This window comes from Pristiophorus japonicus, unplaced genomic scaffold (genome assembly GCF_044704955.1).
Source record: "Pristiophorus japonicus isolate sPriJap1 unplaced genomic scaffold, sPriJap1.hap1 HAP1_SCAFFOLD_42, whole genome shotgun sequence".
Lineage (NCBI taxonomy): Eukaryota > Metazoa > Chordata > Chondrichthyes > Pristiophoridae > Pristiophorus > Pristiophorus japonicus.
The window spans coordinates 3,590,841-3,598,753 of NW_027254090.1; the positions used below are offsets into that span (position 1 = coordinate 3,590,841).

General features: G+C 47.8%; 1 long non-coding RNA gene across 1 annotated transcript; it reads left to right on the top strand.

The window, feature by feature from the left end:
- The first annotated feature begins 371 nt into the window (after window positions 1-371).
- Window positions 372-785, top strand: LOC139250765 (uncharacterized). The gene is made up of 2 exons (XR_011591366.1): window positions 372-440; window positions 609-785. It is a non-coding gene; the product is annotated as an uncharacterized lncRNA (long non-coding RNA).
- The last annotated feature ends 7,128 nt before the right edge of the window (window positions 786-7,913 follow it).

The following is a 7,913-nucleotide window of genomic DNA, read 5'->3' on the forward strand; positions in this document are numbered from 1 at the left end:
CCTGCTGAGTCACCAGCGAGGTCACACTGGGGAGAGGCCGTTCACCTGCTCCGACTGTGGGAAGGGATTCACTACATCATCCAACCTGCTGAAACACCAGCGAGTTCACACTGGGGAGAGGCCGTTCACCTGCTCCGACTGTGGGAAGGGATTCACTCGGTCATCCAACCTGCTGATACACCAGCGAGTTCACACTGGGGAGAGGCCGTTCACCTGCTCCGACTGTGGGAAGGGATTCACTACATAATCCGACCTGCTGAGACACCAGCGAGTTCACACTGGGGAGAGGCCGTTCACCTGCTCCGACTGTGACAAGGGATTCACTCAGTCATCCAATCTGCTGATACACCAGCGAGTTCACACTGGGGAGAGGCCGTTCACCTGCTCCGACTGTGGGAAGGGATTCACTACATCATCCCAACTGCTGAAACACCAGCGAGGTCACACTGGGGAGAGGCCGTTCACCTGCTCTGACTGTGGGAAGGGATTCACTACCTCATCCCAACTGCTGAAACACCAGCGAGTTCACACTGGGGAGAGGCCGTTCACCTGCTCCGACTGTGGGAATGGATTTACTACATCATCCAACCTGCTGACACACCAGCGAGTTCACAAGTGAACGCAGGGGTTGGATTCTGCTGTTAATCGCATTCTGGACTGCATTGACTTCATTTTGATAATTGGGGTTTATAACTCCTGTAACGCTGATGTTAATAAATCCTGTAACTGGAAAGGGGTTTAATATTTGGGATACAGACATATAAATTAGTGTTGCTTTAAACACATTGCTGTGCTTTTTTGTCTTTCCCACCTGAGGGTTTAGCATCACCTGGCTGGAGTTGAGAAAGGACAATCTATGGCGAGGATCTTACAGGGGGGAACAGAACTTCAGCCTGGACACATTCCTTCAGGGACACACTGAGATCACCTCATTCTTCTGAACTCCAATGTGTATAGGCCCAACCTACTCAACCTATCGTCATAAGTCAATCCCATCAACTCCGGAATCTGCAGCAGACATGAGCAAGGACGTGAGGCTTATTAAAAGAAACATATTTGATTTCAGACAAGGTTACCCTGGGAGAAATGTTCAATTAGAACATGAGAACATAAGAAATAGGAGCTGGAGTAGACCATTTGGCCCCTCCGGCCTGCTCCGCCATTCAATAAGGTCATGGCTGATCTGATCATGGACTCAGTTCCACTTCCCTGCCCACTCCCCATAAGCCTTTACTGACTTATTGCTCAAACATCTCTCTATCTCCGCCTTAAATATATTCAAAGACCCAGCCTCCACAGCTCTCCTGGACAGAGAATTCCACAGATTTACCACCCTCAGAGAAGAAATTCCTCATCTCAGTTTTAATTGGGTGGCCCCTTATTTTAAGACTATGTCATCTAGTTTTAGTTTCCCATATAAGTGGAAATATCCTCTCTGCATCCACCTTGTCGAGCCCCCTCATTATCTTATGTTTCGATAAAATCACCTCTCATTCTTCTGAACTCCAATGTGCTTCGTCCCAACCTATTCAAGCTATCTTCATAAGTAAATTCCCTCATCTCCGGAATCAACCTCGTGAACCTTCTCTGAACTGCCTCCAATGCAGGTATATCCTTCCTTAAATACGGAGACCAAGATACGGAGTTCATTACAGGCAAAATGCCAATCAAACCAGTAGCACACTGGCACCTTAACAGTGTCTCATTGGCCTACAGGCTTTTCTTAAATAGATTTGCTGAGTGGATATAAACTTAAACCAGGTTTACAGGCGTGATGCTCTATTCACATATTGAAGGTAGAAGAGATGCTGTGAGACACATGCTAACTCCAGTAGCTGAAAGTGATTAACAGACTGGGTTTTGTGTTTACTGATCCCAGGCATGTTACCAATACCAGCAAAATCGAAGCCCATGGAATAACGGGGACAGTGGCAGCATGGATATGAAAGTGGCAATGTGACACACACAGAGTAGTGGTGAATGGTTGTTTTTCAGACTGGAGGAAGTGGTGTTCCCCAGGGGTCGGTATTGGGGCCACTGCTTTTTTTTAATCTATATTAATGACCTTGGATGTGCAGGGCACAATTTCCAAATCTACAGCTCACACAAAACTTGGAAGTACAGTGAACAGTGAGTAGGAAGGTGATAGACTTCAGAAAGACACAGACAGGCTGGTGGAATGGGCAGATGTGGCAGATGAAACTTAACGGAGAAAAGTTTAAAAGTGATACATTTTGGGAGGAAGAAAGAGGAGAGTAAATATAAACTAAAGGGGTGCATGAACAGAGAGACCCAGGAGTATATGTGTGCACCAATCACTGAAGGTGGCAGCACTGGTTGAGAAAGTGGTTACAAAAACTTAAGGGACCCGAGGCTTCATGAATAGAGGTATAGAGTACAGAAGTGTGGATATTATGTTGAACCTGCATAAAACTCTGGTTCGGCCTCAACTGGAGTATTGTGTGCAGTTCTGGGTCATCATCATCATCATCATCATAGGCAGTCCCTCGGATCGAGGAAGACATGTTTCCACTCTAAAAATGAGTCCTTAGTTGGCTGAACAGTCCAAAACGAGAGCCACAGTCCCTGTCACAGGTGGCACAGATCGTCGTTGAGGGAAGGGGTGAGTGGGACAGGTTTGCCGCACATTCTTTCTGATGCCTGCGGTTGATTTCTGCATGCTCTCGGCGATGAAACTCGAGGTGCTCAGCGCCCTCCCGGATGATCTTCCTCCACTTAGGGTGGTCTTTAGCCAGGGACTCCTAGGTGTCGATGGGGATGTTGCACTTTATCAGGGAGACTTTGCGGGTGTCCTTGTAACGTTTCCTCTGCCACACCTTTGGCTCATTTGCTGTGAAGGAGTTCTGAGTGGAGTGTTTGCTTTGGGAGTCTCATGTCTGGCATGCTGACAATGTGGCCTGCCCAGCGGAGCTGATCAAATGTGGTCAGTGTTTCAATGCTGGGGATGTTGGCCTGGTCGACGACGCTAACGTTGGCGTGTCTGTCCTCCCAGGGAATTTGCAGGATATTGTGGCGAAATCGTTGGTTGTATTTCTCCAGCGACTTGAGGTGTCTACTGTACATAGTCCATGTCTCTGAGCCATACAGGAGGGTGGGTATTACTACAGCCCTGTAGACCATGAACTCGGTGCTGGGGGTGAGATACCTGCTGTGCATAGTCCATGTATCTGAGCCATACTGGAGGTGGGTATTACTACAGCCCTGTAGACCATGAGCTGGGTGCTGGGGGTGAGGTACCTACTGTACACAGTCCATGTCTCTGAGCCATACAGGAGGGTGGGTATTACTACAGCCATGGAGACCATGAGCTCGGTGCTGGGGGTGAGATACCTACTGCACATAGTCCATGTCTCTGAGCCATACAGGAGCGTGGGTATTACTACAGCCCTGCAGACCATGAGCTGGGTGCTGGGGGTGAGATACCTACTGGACATAGTCCATGTATCTGAGCCATAGAGGAGGTGGGTATTATTACAGCCCTGTAGACCATGAGCTGGGTGCTGGGGGTAAGGTACCTACTGTATATAGTCCATATCTCTGAGCCATACAGGAGGGTGGGTATTACTACAGCCCTGTAGACCATGAGCTGGGTGCTGGGGGTGAGATACCTAGTGTACATAGTCCATGTATCTGAGCCATACAGGAGGTGGGTATTACTACAGCCCTGTAGACCATGAGCTGTGTGCTGGGGGTTATATACCTACTGTACATGGTCCATGTCTCTGAGCCATACAGGAGGGTGGGTATTACTACAGCCCTGTAGACCATGAGCTGGGTGCTGGGGGTGAGATACCTACTGTATATGGTCCATGTCTCTGAGCCATACAGGAGGGTGGATATTACTACAGCCCTGTAGACCATGAGCTGGGTGCTGGGGGTGATATACCTACTGTATATGGTCCATGTCTCTGAGCCATACAGGAGGGTGGGTATTACTACAGCCCTGTCGACCATGAGCTGGGTGCTGGGGTGATATACCTACTGTATATGGTCCATGTCTCTGAGCCATACAGGAGGGTGGGTATTACTACAGCCCTGTCGACCATGAGCTGGGTGCTGGGCGTGATATACCTACTGTATATGGTCCATGTCTCTGAGCCATACAGGAGGGTGGGTATTACTACAGCTCTGTAGACCATGAGCTGGGTGCTGGGGGTGATATACCTACTGTACATAGTCCATGTCTCTGAACCATACAGGAGGGTGGGTATTACTACAGCCCTGTAGACCATGAGCTGGGTGCTGGGGGTGATATACCTACTGTATATGCTCCATGTCTCTGAGCCATACAGGAGGGTGGGTATTATTACAGCCCTGAAGACCATGAGCTGGGTGAATAGGGTGAGATACCTACTGTATATGGTCCCTGTCTCTGAGCTATACAGGAGGGTGGGTATTACTACAGCCCTGTAGACCATGAGCTGGGTGCTGGGAGTGATATACCTACTGTACATGGTCCATGTCTCTGAGCCATACAGGAGGGTGGGTATTACTACAGCCCTGTAGACGATGAGCTTAGTCGCAAATTTGATGGCGTGCTCTTCAAACCCTCTTTTCCTCAGGCGGCCGAAGGCTGCACTGGAGGCGGTGTTGACTCTCGTCATCAATGTGTGCTCTTGTTGATAGGAGGTTCCTGAGGTATGGGAAATGGTCCACGTTGTCCAGGGCCGCGCCGTGGATCTTGCTGACTGTGGAGTGGGGGGGGTCGGGAGTGCTGTGTGGTAGATTACAGGTTGGTGGAGGACCTTTGTCTTACGGACGTTTAGTGTAAGGCCCTAAACATCCGTAAATATGTTGACTATGACTTGGAGTTCAGCCTCTGTATGTGCGCAGACACATGCATTGTCAGCGTTCGGTAGCTCAACGACAGAGATTGGGGTGGTCTTGGACCTGGCCTGGAGAAGATGAAGGTTGAACAGGATCCCACTGGTTCTGTAGTTTAGTTCCTCTCCAGCGGGGAGCTTGTTGACTGAGGTGGAGAAATTCTGGTTACGGCATTTTAGTAAGTATACGAAGGCCTTTTGAGAGCGTGTAGAAAAGATTTACGAGAATGATTCCAGGGATGAGGGACTTCAGTTACGTGGATAGTCTGGAGAAGTTGGGGTTGTTCTCAGAACAGAGAAGATTGAGAGGAGATTTGACAGAGGTGTTCAAAATCATGAGGGGTCTGGACAGAGTAGCTGGAGTGGGATTAGTAGAAGCTCTTGTAGATAGCCGGCATGGGCTCGATGGGCCAAATGGCCTCCTTCCATGTTGTAACCATTCTCTGATTCTATGATGATGAAAAATGTGTTGTCCAGGATGCTCCATCTCCTGGGCAGTGGGACCCAGTTGGGAACAGAGACCCTGAAGCCCCACCCACTCTCTGTTCCTGAACCAAGATGGCCGTGCATGCGCCCTGATCCCGCCATGTGCAAGATGGACGCCAGTGACGCCGCTCACCCGGGCCGGTCACCACGGGGCCTGTGGGCTCTAATTCGGGGCCTGAGATTTATTCTGTATCTAAGCCGTGCTGTACCTGCTGTACATGCTCTGGGATTGTATGATCAGATAGTGTAGAGGTGCTTTACTTTGAATCTAATCAGTGCTGTACCTGCCCTGGGATTGTTCGATGGGACAGTGCAGGGGAAACGTTTTAATACATACGATAAGTGATGCACAGGTAAAGACCATCTGGTCCATCAAGCCTGTCACAGCGTATACACTCCACTCCACCCGAGTCCATGTGATCTCCTGGAGAGGCAAAAGTACTGATTAAAAACAAACTTCGGACAATTTGGGAAAATAAAATGTTGGAAATTCCTCTTCAAGTCATCTAAGTGATCTAAACTAGTCCAGGAGATTACTCTGGCCATTAAATTCCCTGCAGTACCTACCTTCTGTAAGTATTAATCTCCGCCGCAGCCAGAAACAAATCCAGCTTTTACTTGAAGGAATTCAGTGAGTCTGCATCCACCACATGAGAGGGCAGCTTGTTCCAGAGGTCTGCTGTTCTCTGGGAAATGAACCACCTCCTGATGTCTAACCTAGATCTAGACTTGTACAACTGAAATTTGTATCCCTGGTCCTGTCTAACCTACTTAATTGAAATAAACGGTCAGCTGGAACACTCTCTTTCACCTTCAATATCTTATAAACCGCAATCATATCGCCCTAAGTCTACGCTGCTCTCAGGTAGAGTCCCAACTATTTTAACCTACCTTGATAACTAAGATGCTTTAGACTTGGAATTAGTCGAGTGGCCCTTTCCAGAACCTCAATATCACCCACCATGTGAGGAGACCAAAACTGGACACAACATTCCAAGTGTGACCTGACTAAGGTCTTGTACTCGGACAATACAGTATGCCTCACCTTATACTCAATTGTCCTATGGATACACACAAACACCCTATTTTCTCAAACTGTCGCTACACTGCATTGCTCGTGTACCTTTAAAGATGTATTCACTAGAATGCCCAAATCTCTTTCTATCTCCACCATCTTTAATGCCTTTCCCTGGAGGGTGTATGAATGTTGAGCATTTGCCCTGCCCACATGCATAACACTGAACTTATCTAAGTTATACATCATTTTCCAGTCATGAGGCCTGTGTCCCAACACTTTAAGATCTGCCTGAATCAGACGAGCCACTTCTACAGTTCGAGTACTCGCACAGATCTTGGTATCATTTCAAAATTGTGCCCCCAACCCCAAAATCCAGATCATAAATAAAAATAGTAAAAAGCAACGGTCCCAGCACTGATTCCTGCAGGTCACCACTGGTGACTGTACTCCAAACAGACCCATATCCATCTATAACTGCTCTTTACCTACATCCTGCCAGCCAGTTCTGTATACACCTCAATATATTTCACGAATACCAGAGGCTCCAATCTTATCGAGAAGCATCTTGTGTGGTACCTTGTCAAAAGGGTTTTGGAAATCTAAGTCGACAATGTCTACTGGGCTTCCCTCATCCACCAACTTTGTAACTTCTTCAAAAAATACAATTAGAGTTGTGAGATATGAACTTTTTTTTTAATGAAGCCATGTTGGGTGTCCCTAATATGTCCCCCCCCTATCCAATTAATGTATTGTATCCCTTATGGTTCTTTCAAGCATCTGACCTATTACTGATATTAAACTGATGGACCTATAGTTACCCAGGTCTGCCTTGTCACATTGTTCAAAAAATGGGGATTACTTTAACCTCCTTCCGATCTGTAGGAACCATTCCAGACTGCAGTGAGCTATTAAACATATCGACCAGGGGCTCGCACAGCACATGTCCCATCTCCCGGAGGACCCTCACACAGCACATGTCCCATCTCCCGGAGAACCCTCACACAGCACATGTCCCATCTCCCGGAGGGGCTCACACAGCACTTGTCCCATCTCCCGGAGGGGCTCACACAGCACATCTCCCATCTCCCGGAGGACCCTCACACAGCACATGTCCCATCTCCCGGAGGGGCTCACACAGCACATGTCCCATCTCCCGGAGGGTCTCACACAGCACATCTCCCATCTCCCGGAGGATCCTCACACAGCACATGTCCCATCTCCCGGAGGACTCTCGGGTGGCTGCTCTATATATGTTTAAGTTCTTAATTTTTTCAAAAACAATATGCTTATCTTTGTTAATGTTACTGAGAAAAACTAGCGTTATTAAATTCTAATATTTGAGCATGATCTTCAAGGGTGAATACTGATGCAAGGTATTTCCGCCATACTCAGAGAGTGCTCTGTAACCTGTCCTTGAACACCCTTCAGTGGCCCAATACAGTCTTTGATAGTTCTCAGGCTCACTACTAAACACCACATCCAAAATATGATTTTCCTCAGTTACTTCATTAACATGTTCAGTCAGGAAACAGTCCTGTATATTTTCAATAAATAAGAACAGAAGA